At 40.9% G+C, this 12,995-nt stretch overlaps 1 long non-coding RNA gene across 1 annotated transcript in view; it reads right to left on the bottom strand.

Moving 5' to 3' along the window:
- Positions 1-10,385, bottom strand: part of LOC122800184 — an 85,952-nt gene extending 75,567 nt beyond the window's left edge. Inside the window, exon 1 of the long non-coding RNA XR_006364547.1 lies at positions 10,317-10,385. This is a non-coding gene — a long non-coding RNA (uncharacterized LOC122800184). The remainder of the gene's footprint in view (positions 1-10,316) is intronic.
- Positions 10,386-12,995: the final 2,610 nt, after the last annotated feature.

Here is a 12,995-nt window from a genome sequence, read left to right on the forward strand (position 1 = left end):
TGCTTACATATATATAACTATGTCCGTATATACCTACATAGATATATATCTGCTTACATATACGTAGCTTGCTGTGTATATGTAGACATATAGGTATAGACATATATATGTGTTGATGTAGGCATTTGCATGTATATATGTTCATATATATATATATATATATATATATATATATATATATATATATATATATACATATATAGATATGTTGTATCTGTGTAGATATTAATATATTTACACACACACATACATCTAGATGTTGGTATACATTCTCTGTACTGTTGCATGGCTGGGCTGGATGATATGTTTCTGAAAACATCAGATTTATGTATATCTGGCATGGCTTAGTGGTAAATCACTTTGCCTATGGTGTGCAGGGTCCTGGGTTCAAGACTTGCAGAGGCTGTTTATTTTGTTGCTGGGCAGAACACGGGCTGTTGGATACAGAGTGATTAAGGCACTTTAAAGCAGTTGTAAGTGGATTTGCACGGGTTTGCGTGTGTTTGCTCGGAGGTAAACACTGCTAACTTCCGGTTATAGTTTCTTATACTCACATTCTTAAATTGCTTAATCTGTGTAGGCAGTGCTTACCCCCACACAAACAGGCTTAGACCCACTTACTGCTGCTTAAAAGTGTTTACTCTCGCTTACCACCATGCTAATTTCTTTAAAGGAAAAGAAAAAAGGGGTTGATAGGAAAGTGGTGAATAAAGAGGCACAAAGAGGGAAAGACAGTAGGGGTAGTAGGTATAGTTGGAGAGGTAGGTTGGGTAGGTTAACAGACAAGACACACAAGATGCATACAGGGGTGGTATATGACACATGTGGGGGGTAAACACCTTGATGGGGAGGAGTGTTGGGATATTGGAAGCCCACAAGCCCCTAGTGGTAACAGTGGAACTGAGGTCCCCACCCATAGGCAGTCACCACTGCAACTTCACAACTCCAAAGGTGGCTGTGTGGGGGCTGAGCCACAGAGCCAGGCTGACTCTGTAATCTCGACACACGGCCATCGAGCTGGCATAGAAGATCACCGAACTGCTCGTTGATCTATCTATGCACCACGACCCCCATGTGGCGATAGGTGACATGTCCCCGCCCACTCCCAGGGGGGTTGAGCCTCATCCCTGAGGTGGTTCCACCTGAAGGTGGTGCAGGACCAATGGACAGTGAGGTCCGGGGTTGGGCCCCAGACATGCTGGTGCCCTGTGCCTCGGCCAGCTGTGGTGAGACAGGTGGGTCTGCTGGGACTGTCCTTCCTTAGCATGCTATAGTGTTTAGATTTCATCATATATGGGTTAGTAATAGTCAACACATTACAGGGTTAGGTATAACAGCATGCATAGATATTCCCATTAACCCAGACACAACATACGGAACAGTTGCATACCAAACAAAACACATGAATATATGGGACCACAGTGGTAATAAGAACAGCATGCAGGTACATTGATGGCACCATGCCAACAATGTTGGACTAATTCAATATGATACATGCATGGCAACCATTAAAATATTTATCAAACAACTGGACATTATCAGAGTCAGTACATATCAGTTTGGGTGTGTATGTTGATTATTGTTGGAGATAAGGTGGGGGGGAGAGAAAGATGTCAATTAACAAGTAGTATATTCCTGTAGTCCACATTACTTTCCTAGTCAGTGCTGTTATATGTACCTTACAAGTCTTACTACACTACCCTATAGCCTTAGTTTGGTCAGTGATATGGCTGTTGTCATCATTATACATGAACTGGTTTTATCTGCAGTATACACCTCTTACCTGGTATACCTGTGGAAGGAATGTTTGTTGACACTGACTAACAGTACACATATGCCCGGATTTTGGGTTGATGTTTTGCGCTATGCTATCCAACTCTTTCTGCACAGACTCTGGCCATGTGTTGACCACATGCTGGTGTGCCTGGACATATCTAGAATATTGCCCTCTTCCACCTTTAGTGACCTGACACACACATATACATGCTTTCCTACACAGTTATATTATGTAGCACAGTGTGGGCGACAGTGACCAGTGATACTTTATTATTCAGAGAAACTGCAACGCTCACAATCCCCTACAATATCAGGATGGACAGTACCAGTACAGGTTATGTTGGTCTATATTTCTCAGCACAGTGTTCGTATCCAACATGCCTGTGGGAGCAATGTTTGTTAGCACTACCTGACTGTTGCCACACAAAGTTCCAGATTACACATTAGTATTATGCACATACATCTCACTCTGTTACTATACACACTCTGGTCACAGCTTGACAACATGGGAGTGTAGATAGGCCATACTTGAAATATTACTCCCCTAACAGTTTTGGGGTTTGCTGCAGTGACAGGTGTGTTCTCATGATGGTTGACAATCACTTGTATTCCCTCTTTGCTGACTACACATCTGGGATCATCCCACAGACTTACCAGGGGGACAGGCAGCAGATATGGGCACATATACTGGACATTCTGGCCTCATGTGTACAGTTGTGGGGTATGAATCTGTATGCAGTCTACTTACACTCCCAGGATTCAGATCATGGCTGTGTCTGCTACAACTTAAACATTGTCCATCACAGCTTTGTCTGCTATATTGATATTGTTGTATATCTCAAATCTGCTTTCTGTCTTATTAATCCCCTGTGCTTATGCATTATGACCTTATATAACAACACTCTTATACAGAATTCCTAGACAGTTATATGTTGTAGGACAGTGTGGGTGACAGTGATGTGTAATACCTCATTATTCAGAGCAACTGCATATCATTCTTGTATTTCTGGGCACAGTGTTGGTATCTGACAGACCTGTGGGAGGAATGTTTATTAGCACTACCTGAATGTTCCCACACACAATATCAGGTTCCACATTACTATTATGCACATACATTTCACTCTGTTACTGTACACACTCTGACCACAGCTTAACAATTTGGGGTGTAAATGGGACATATGTGGCTTCTGAGTCACATAAGGTATTGGGGAGTTGCTAGTGTGCCATGTTTGTTGTCATCGATGTGTGTCAATCAGTTGTATTTCATGTTTGCTGCCTATACATCTGGGATATTCCCACTGATTTCCCAGGGGGACAGGTTGATAGGCAATAGATATGGGCCACTTTAATAGACATTCTGGGCATATCTGTACAGTTGTGGAGTATGATTCTGTATGCAGACTACTACCACTGGCAGGATTTGAACCATGGCTTTGTGTGCTAAGAAAACAACAGTTCACATTTCAGTTGCATGTGCTATTTGTTTTTTGTTGTCTGCATTTTCCCTGTTTACTGTCTATGTGTCTCTCAGTTGTACTAAATGGCCTCTGAGGATTACACCTGTCATATACAGGCATTCCTACACATTCAATTTATGGAGCATGGTGTGGGTAACAGTGCTTAATACTACAGTACTATTACATGATTGCAAGTTTACATTACCATATAATACCAGAATATACACATGCAGTCCAGTAGTTAGACCTGTTTTGTCAGGATATTACACTTTTATTACCATACAAACAATATGAGACTCTTCCTGCCATATTCTCTAGTGTATGCAGTACTTGCCTTGACCAATACAGATTTTATACTAGCAATTAATTTACTACTACTTTTATTTTTATTTCCTATGACAGTAAAAGCATGAGTATTACTGACTTGCCTTGCATTGCAACTGCAGCAGGCGGCAGATGTGGGCCTCCTGGTTTGCGGCCCACACCATTGCAGCTGTGGGGAACATAAGAGGAATATTTAGCCATACCTATCCATGATATACCTGAGCTGGCACTTATTACATACATACTGGGGTGATACTTACACACGCCTGGAACATCTCCTGATGCTCTAGCCTCTTGGACTCACTCCTCCAAGCAGTCCCTCTTCCGCCACTTCAGGTCGGCATAGTGGTGCCTGACTTGCTCACCAGTTTGGGGCATGCCAGTAGCACTGGTGAGGTCATGGGCGAGACGGTCCCAGGCCTCTGCCTTATATTGGGAGCCCTGGTACTGGCCCTGCAGCAGTCTCTGTGCATGGTCTTTAATTAGGAGTCCTGTCATGACCTTGGACTCCTGGATGCACCAGCACTGCACCCAGAAGCGCACTCCTTCTCCCCTTACTGCCATAGTGCCTGCAAGGGGAAGCTTTAACCAGTTAAGAGATGTATTCCCGCCTCTTGGGTTTAAGTAGGGACGATTTCCAGCACTTTTCCATGATTGGCCAGTTTTGAAAAGGCTAAGCTATGGGCAAACCTGCTTACCTAAGGTTGGCATTGTTTAAAGGGGTACAATGAGTTAGCTGGTCTACACATTGCTCACACCTCCTAAGCTGGCCTGTGCAATACTTAGCATTGCTTACATTAGGCCTTCATTATAATGCCTTTTTGGCATTGTGTTATTATTCATTACACCTTATATGTATGTCTGGTATCCCTGATTGATGTGTACATACACTCTGTGGAGTCCTTGTGTTTTATCGGGGACTTCAACACTCTGTTACAATTACACCTCACTTATGAGCTTACTGCTGTACTCCAGTTCACATATTTATGTTATGTAGTGGGCTATGGCACATATGACTGTATACTGATGCCTTTCACAGGTTCAGTTTGGTTATACTATGGTGAGGACATGTTTACTACTACCTCATTCTTCTGTTCTTTTGCGATGCCTTGGTGGATAACGACTGGGACTATGGTGTATAGGGTACTGGGTTCAAGACCTGCATGGCTGTTTATTTTGTTGATGGACAGAACAAGGGCCATTGGATACAGAGTGATTAAGGCACTTTTGAGCAGTTGTAAGCGGGTTTGTGTGACGGTAAGCACTGCTAACGTGCCATTACATCTGCTTACAGAGAGTTAGCTTTAGAATTGCTTAGCCAGTGTAGGCATTGCTTACTGCTGTTCAAACAGGCTTAAAGCCGCTTACTAGTGCTTACATATGCTTACTACTGCTTATTTGTGCTTAGACCTGCTTACCATTGCCTTATTCATTATGACACTGACACCTCACGTGCATTTACTGCAGTACTCCAGATCATAAATATATGTTATTTAGTGGGTTATGCAACAAAAATAGTGGTCATAATGTGCTTTGCCATGTAAAATAGAATGTGTTACAGTGGGACTCGAACCGGGAATGCCTGCTCGTTAGGCAAATGCTCTGCCCACTACACTATTGCTGTGCTGCTTCATTTGCATATATCTTCCTTGTTATCCTCTTCAGCCTTTTAAGCTGCTTTAACCGCAGCTAAGCGATGGGCACACCCGCACACCTATGGTTAGCTTCAATCGGATTTTTTAAATAAAAAATTAGGGTTTCTTCATTTTATTACTATATTCTGTTGCTGTTATACACAAGGGGGACTGTTGGTGGGAATATGTGGTCACCTATGAGCAGTCTCACTCATTGCATTCCCCTTTCTACTGTTCTACATTGCAGGGGCATGTTTATTCTGAGAGCTCTGCTCCCAGACATGCCCCCTGCACTCTTACATGCTCTGTGTAAGCCTAGGAGCTCGGGCAGCGTGCCTTATTAATATGCATGACGCGCTGCCGACCTGCTCCTAAACAGTCGCTTCCATGCAGGACTAAGCTAGTCTGCACGGATGTTTAGTAAATCCAGGGGAGAATCTTTGTTCAAAGGTAACTATGTTTTCTTGGAAAACAGGCCTAGCCATATTACAGTTATCTTTCTGGCATCATATTTCTTTTCTTATTCTCTGAGTTCTCAGTGTACCTACACTTGCTACTGATGGTTTCTGACAGACTAAAACAGTGATGGCGAATCTTTTTGGCTCAGCGTGTCAAAAATTCGTAAAATGTCTATCTTGACTCTGCAGGTGCATCACTCCCCCTAAACAAAAGAGAAACAATTCTTTACATAGGTTCATAGGTTCATAGGTAGGTACTAGGCTATCTGCACGAGGGTATTTATAAGCCTAGCCAGATTGTGTCAGCTATCACCGCCCCATTGATTAATTAACTGATCCTCTGTCAAGCAGAGCTAATGAAGTGATCCCAGGGGTGTATTTTCTGTTACCCATCCACTTGTCAAGTTTACTCTTGAAGAGTGTTAGTGAGGGGCTCTGCCTAATGTAGGTTGGAATTTTGTTCCAAAGCATGGGGAGTCTCTGTGACAGGAACCCATCCCTCCAGCATGTTTTATTTATTGTTGTGGCGAGGTTTAGCTCACTAGAGTGCGTGGCTCACAGTGACTTGGATTTCTTTAGGTGGAGCATGTCCATCAATTCTGAGTTGGACATGACTTTGTAAGTCAGGCAGAGATCACCTCTGAGTAAGCGATATGCCACTGAGTACAGCCAGAGTTTTTTCAGTCGGGCTGCATAGGACATATGTTTGAGGCCAGTAATCCTCTTGGTGAGGTACTTTTGTGGTCTCTCCAGCTGTTGGAAGTGTCTTGTGAGGTATATCCCAAATGGGGCATTGTACTCTATGATGGGTCTGATGAGTAATGTGTAGAGGGGCACTATAACTTCTTTATTTCTAGATGCGACCCCTTTTGTAATTAGATGAGCCACATAGAAAGATTTCCTAACTACTTTGGCAATATGATTGTCAAAGGAGAGATTACTATCTACCTGGGTCTCCAGATCTCTTATTACCTCTTCTGTATTAAGGGGGCTGTCACCTATGTGGTAATTCGTGGGTGTTTTTTATTTTGCAAATGGGATGACTATGCATTTTTTTGGCATTTAGCTTGAGGCCATGACTTTGACACCAGGTGTCTGTCTCAGTAAGGCCCTTTTGGAGGGTCTCCATGTCAGCCGGAGAGTCAATTATGGCTCCCATTTTGCAGTCATCAACGAACTTGATTAGCCATAGTCCTCCTGTGTTTGCCTGTACTTCTGAGAAGTATATGCAGAAGAGTAGGGGTCCCAGGACCAAGCTTTGCGGTACACCACTTGTGACTGGTTTAGAGTCAGACCTGGAGCCCGCTATTCTTACCGTGTGAATTCTGTCTGCAAGCCAGTTGGCAACCCATCTTGTGACGTAGGGGTTTATGTTCAGGCTGGTGAGTTTTTCTGTAATACCCGAGTGGGGAATGGTGTCGAATGCCTTGGCGAGATCAAGCTAGGCTGTGTGAACAACCTTTCCCTCGTCTATGACCTTGGTGACTGTCTTGAAGAAGTCAACCAGGTTTAGTAGGCATGCTCTTCCCCTAACAAAGCCAAACTGGGTCGGGTCAAGTGTTTGGAGGTCCCCAATGTCTTTGTTAATGAGTTCCATGATTATGCGCTCCATAGCCTTGCAGACCAGGTTAGTCAGGCTTATGGGGCGATAGTTACCTGGGTCAGTTGTCATTTATTTAAAAGAAATACAGTCCAATCATGTTTGCTGCTGTGTATTATAAAAGTAAAAGAAAAATCAGTGACTTAGAATAGGGAAAATGATATGTTCACTGATAACTGGGCTTAAAATAGTGCACCAAAAAAATGACCCTACTTTCAACAGTAATTTCTGAATTGAACTGAAAAAAATATGAAACACATTGCATTTGATTTGATTAAACATCAATTAATGACTTTTTATGTTGGTGAGTTTTAATAAATAAGTGCAGGGTTACATGTTTCTTGTATTTTTGCTCATTCAGTTTCTTTGGTAACTTGGGTGTTGGTGAATGCCGGTGTGTCAACCAAAACATTGTGGTGTGTCACCTTTGACACGCATGTTATAGGTTCACCATCACCAGACTAAAACAAATCTTGTCACCTCTAAACATTCCACATTTTGAACTTTTTTATTAACATATTTTCTTATTTAAAGTGCTGATGTTATATGTACTGAAGTATTCTTATTATATTATATGATAACTTGGTAAAGTCTGTAACAAAATTGCTTTCAAACCCGTGCTGCAGCATTCTAGGATTTACTTTCATATGAGTAACAGCTTTCTTAAATGTTTCTAAAGTATTTAATTACTGTCAAACACAACTGTGTTATTAAATGTGTCTAAAGTACTTTATAACTGTTAAGTACAATTATAGTTTACCAAACAACTTAGATTTGGTAGGAAACGCAGAGAAAAAAGAAAACATTTTTTTAAGCTCTAATCTTCCAGCTAATTGGTAGTGTGTGACTATCACCTGATAGCTATATACACCTCAGTAGTTTCTGAGACATGAAATACAGATTAACTTTTTCCTGCAATAGCTTGGAGACATCATTAAATATATTAAATTAACATACTAATCTGCCACTCTAACCTTTCAGCATGTCTGTTTTGCCAATTAAGGAATATGGTGTCTTGAGGGCAGCATATTAATAGTACGTTGTGCCATTTTACACAATGGAATCAGACAAACTATAAGGCAAACACTTCTAAAGGCTTTGTTCAACTAAATGTCCCTGAGGCAGTTATTGTGATTTGGGATTATTTCAAAAAATTATTGTCACATAAATACATCAGCCTGAATTGCCCCCCCCCCTTTACAAACTATACCCACTATTAACCTTATTAACCTAGTTCATTCTCTTCACTTCAGAAAGCACTATTAAATGGCCCAAATCGCTAAGACCTCTGTGTATAACATGTACAAACTATTGGAAAGCTTTGATCCATGAAAAGTGATTCCATTCTGTAAGCATCAGTAAGTGAAATAAATCAAATTGCAGTTAAGAACTTTCTGCAAACCACCATGCCATACTTTAAAATGCATTCACCAGATCATACCCAGTACAACTTATCTGCTGCACCCTTCTGGGACTGTCACACTAAGCATCTCTCAATTCCTAGAATTGTACCATATAGCCTTGCATGTGTTTTAAACAGCAGAAATAAATCTTCAGGGTTAATTTCTGGCAAAAGTCACCCATTTGCCCTGGAGAGTATTTCAAGACCTGTTAGACCTGTCCTTTTCTTTGTTGTTGAGATTAGCTCATAGAATGTTGACTCGTAGATTGTCATTTGACACTGTGTCCTACATTCATGTGCAGTTTTGTGATATTTTTCTAGATATAATTAACATATCTTCACTGCAGTTCTGCACCTGTCATTCTGATGATAAACAACCACAAACAAGCAAAACAATAAATGAAGCAATGTTCTCCCAAATATCCCATCAGAAGAGTGAATCCCACTTGTATAATGCCAAACACTTTGAAAACTAAACTGCATTTCAAACATCAAAACAGTAAATTACAAAAGTTGTAGCCAAAACCTTTCAGTCACTTTTTTCCTCCATGCACCCATTGACACAGGGGGCTGTGCACTTTACACCCCAACTACTTATCTACACTAAATGCATGATTACCGTACTTCAGAGAAAAAACAGTAGCCGCCTAGTCCTGGTCAGGCTATTGGCAAGTGTGAAACCTCAGTCTCGCCAAAACTGGCTGAGTGAAAAATCCAAAACATTAGTATCCACTTGCCTTACCAGGTAAAAGTTCTTGGGGTGAGTCATGTGATGGGGAGCTGTTTTTGGGAAGAATCTCATAGTGATAGGTACCTCCTTCTCTTTCAGTTTTTTAGAGGTTCTTGTTAAAGTGTCTTGTTGGTTTCTGGTTCCTGTGGTGGGAAAAGTCTATAGTCCTTAAGTTCAGTAGAAAACAAGGCAAGTACTCAGTTCAGTTCGAAGTGGAAGTTAAGTTTAAGAAACTTCCACTTTTAACTGAACTGAGTACTTGTCTTCTTTCCTACTGAACTTAAGGATTACAGAATTTTCCCTCCACAGGAACCAGAAATCAACAAGATGCTTTAACAAGAAGTTCCAAAAAACTGAGAGAGAAGGAGGTAGCCACCACCATATGAGATTCTTCCCAGAAACAGCTCCCCAGCACACGACTCACCCCAGGAACTTTTACCTGGTAAGGCAAGTAGATAACTATTTTTTTTGTACTTCAGAGAAAAGGACATACTCTGTAATACTGCAACTTTGGGTTTAGTGTATGACCCCTTCACTCACACCTCTAGCTCTGTAATTCCTATGATAATAGTTATAGCCCTTCTTTCACAAAACACTTTCCATCAGAAAATGTCTTCAGTTTCTGCTCATGCTAAATATTATCAAAAGCTTTAGTAACATAAAAAAAAAGATTTAGTGTTTCATCTCTTGCAGCCTTCCATATGAATTATCTGCAATATTTATACTTAAAATGTTTATATATAAAATAGTTTAGCAATAACCCACAACGGGGTGTGGATATCACAGGATTTACTTACAGTTGGCATGATTTGATCACAATGGCAAAGCCTGAGTAATGAAGTTAAGCCATCAGTGGGTAAATCCTGTGATACCCACACCCAGGAGTGGGTTATTGCTGTTATACAATGACATTATTTAAGAAAGAAATTCCGTACCTTTCTTAAGCACTGTGTTTGTATAACAGCACTGTAGTGTTCCTCTGCATTCTTCCTTGTTTACTAAAGTACTGTGCATGCATATGAGACTTACGCTCCCACACTTGCACAGTACATCAGTGCTGTTCAAGAGAAGCAACAGAAAAAGGGAATTTCCACTGGGTTTTTTTCCTGCCATTATACTCCTGTTAATGCAAGAAACCTGAGCAAAGCCCAACATAATAGGAAGACAAAGGTCAAAAAATAGGAACAGATTTTAAATATTGCTCTTATAAAACTTAGAAACTTGCTGGAGTGAGAGGTTTGCATTAGCATGCATTTTCTGAAGGATACCAAGCCTAAACCTCAAATGACTGTCATTATTTAATTACTTTAATCCTCCCATGGCTTGCCAGAAAACTACATTTTTTTATGAGGAAAAGACCAAAACTAGGAGGAAAAAATCTGGATAGTCTGTGAAACTTTGAACAGTTTACAAGTATGACTGTTGAGATTTTAGCTGGAACAGAGCAGAAATACAAGGAAAATCAGATATGTTTCTATTTTTTTAGTTTTGCAGAATGTACCTGATTTTTCTTGTATTATGCCCTGTCCTCTAAGCATATGCCAATAGAAAAGTCTGGCTGCTCAATTGTACTTCAGCGTCTGGATTTTTTCTGTTGGTATATGCTCAATTTACAATGGTCATGCTGATTGGGCTGTCCAATCAGTATGCACATTTTTGAATGGCAATGAGCTATTCTTGTATCATTTTTTATATTCAACTCTCCATGGCTGCTAGTTGGCTTCTGTATAACATATACATAGATCATTAGGCTGGTACCTGCTTGTTAATACTTCCTTGTGTTTCTGACTTTAATATTCTACTGGCGTTATGTCTAAAAAGCTATTTCTTAATGTTTTAAAGTTTGTTTCTGGGATAACGTCTCACTTTCTTATCCCTTTTTTGTGCAGAGTACTACAGGGCTCCATCACAGACTTTCTGTTATTCACAGTGTTTATGCTTCTGTTAGAAGATCTGTTAAGGGAGGGGGTTTATTATACCATGGCTATCCTGCTGCCACACAGATTTACCTCTTTCCTGTACCATGATGTACTGAGTGGGCATTTCCCAGCTGATGACTTAGAAGCCGTTCATACAGTCCTGACTACCAGGCTGATACTCCAGAACTAAGTTCCTGCTGTTGTGAAATCTTCATGTTTCCATTTATGAAACATTTCAAAGATTCAATACTGTTTATCTTAAGCTGACCTCTTGATGGTTGTTCATGTCTTGGTCTCTTCCAGGTTGGATTATTGCAATGCCTTATGCCTAGGACTCACTAAGTTTGATTATTTAAAGATGCTGCAGAACTCAGCTGAGTGGTTACTAACTGGTATATTTCATTACCAGCATATTAGTCCTATTCTGCACAGCTTGCATTTGTTTCTGTCCACTGCACAATCATTGATAAAATCTTGGTGCTAGAGTCCTTCCTACCTCAATGAGTTGCCATATTGCCTCACCTCTGCTTTGTGCTCAACCTCCCAGGTATTGCCAGTATTTCCACAGGTGTACCTTAAAACTACTCTTCCACTCTTTTCAGGCTCCTCACCTGTGGAATCTATCACATTAGTGGCCATCTTTAGCTGCTTTCCAAACAGCAGTTAAAACTTACCATTTTGAAATACCATTTGCTGGGATTCAGATGACCTTGCTGTTTCAATAATTTAGTTTAATCATTCATTCATTTCTATGTTTATCCATTCATCTCATTTATTAATTGCCTATTAGTTTTCACTTGTTTTAGGAACATAGGAGCAATGCTATGCAAGTGAACACAAGGACTATAAGATGTTTAGCCATATACATCTATAAGTAGACAAGCTTAAAACTTTGCACCTCCCTTTTCAAGCACTTAACAGTGCTCACCTCCCAAATCGAGCACTGCTGTACATGATAACCCTGGTGTAAATATGTGTCTACCCATCCAATCATTAAGTCTAGCCTTAAAGGTAGGCAAAAAAGTACTTTGACCTGTACTAGTAACATATTGCATATGCTGGGAATATACTCAGTTAGAAACCTACCTCTCATAGGTTCATAGGTTCATACTAGGCTATCTGCCCTAGGGCATTTATAAGCCTAGCCAGAGTGCGTTTGGCTTTCACCACCCATTTTAAATTATTTTTGCTATGACCTTTTTCGAGGTTAGTATACTATGCCTCTGTCTAACGGTGGCACAGAAGTGATACCCGGGGTAAACCTATGATCTCCCATCCACTCATCAAGATTCCTCTTGAAGAGAGTCAATGAGGGACTCTGCCTAACCTGGACTGGGATTTTACTCCAGAGTGAAGGGAGCCTCTGGGTTATGAATCTGTCCCTCCAGCATGTCCTATTTATTAAAGTGCTGAGGTTCAAGTCTCTCGAGCGCGTAGCTTGATGGGATTTGGATTTTCTGAGGTGCAGCATGTCCATTAATTCCGGGTTGGACATGGCTTTATACGTCAGGCACAGATCGCCTCTGAGCAGGCGGTATGCCACTGAGTAGAGCTGGAGTTTCTTTAACTGGGCAGCATATGGCATCTGTTTGAGCCCTTTGATCCTCTTGGTGAGGTACACTTGGGGTCTTTCCAGTTGCTGCAGGTGTCTGGTAAGGTACATCCCAAAAGGGGCATTGTACTCAATTATGAGCC

This window comes from Protopterus annectens, chromosome 4.part0 (genome assembly GCF_019279795.1).
Source record: "Protopterus annectens isolate FY-2018-M chromosome 4.part0, PAN1.0, whole genome shotgun sequence".
Lineage (NCBI taxonomy): Eukaryota > Metazoa > Chordata > Ceratodontiformes > Protopteridae > Protopterus > Protopterus annectens.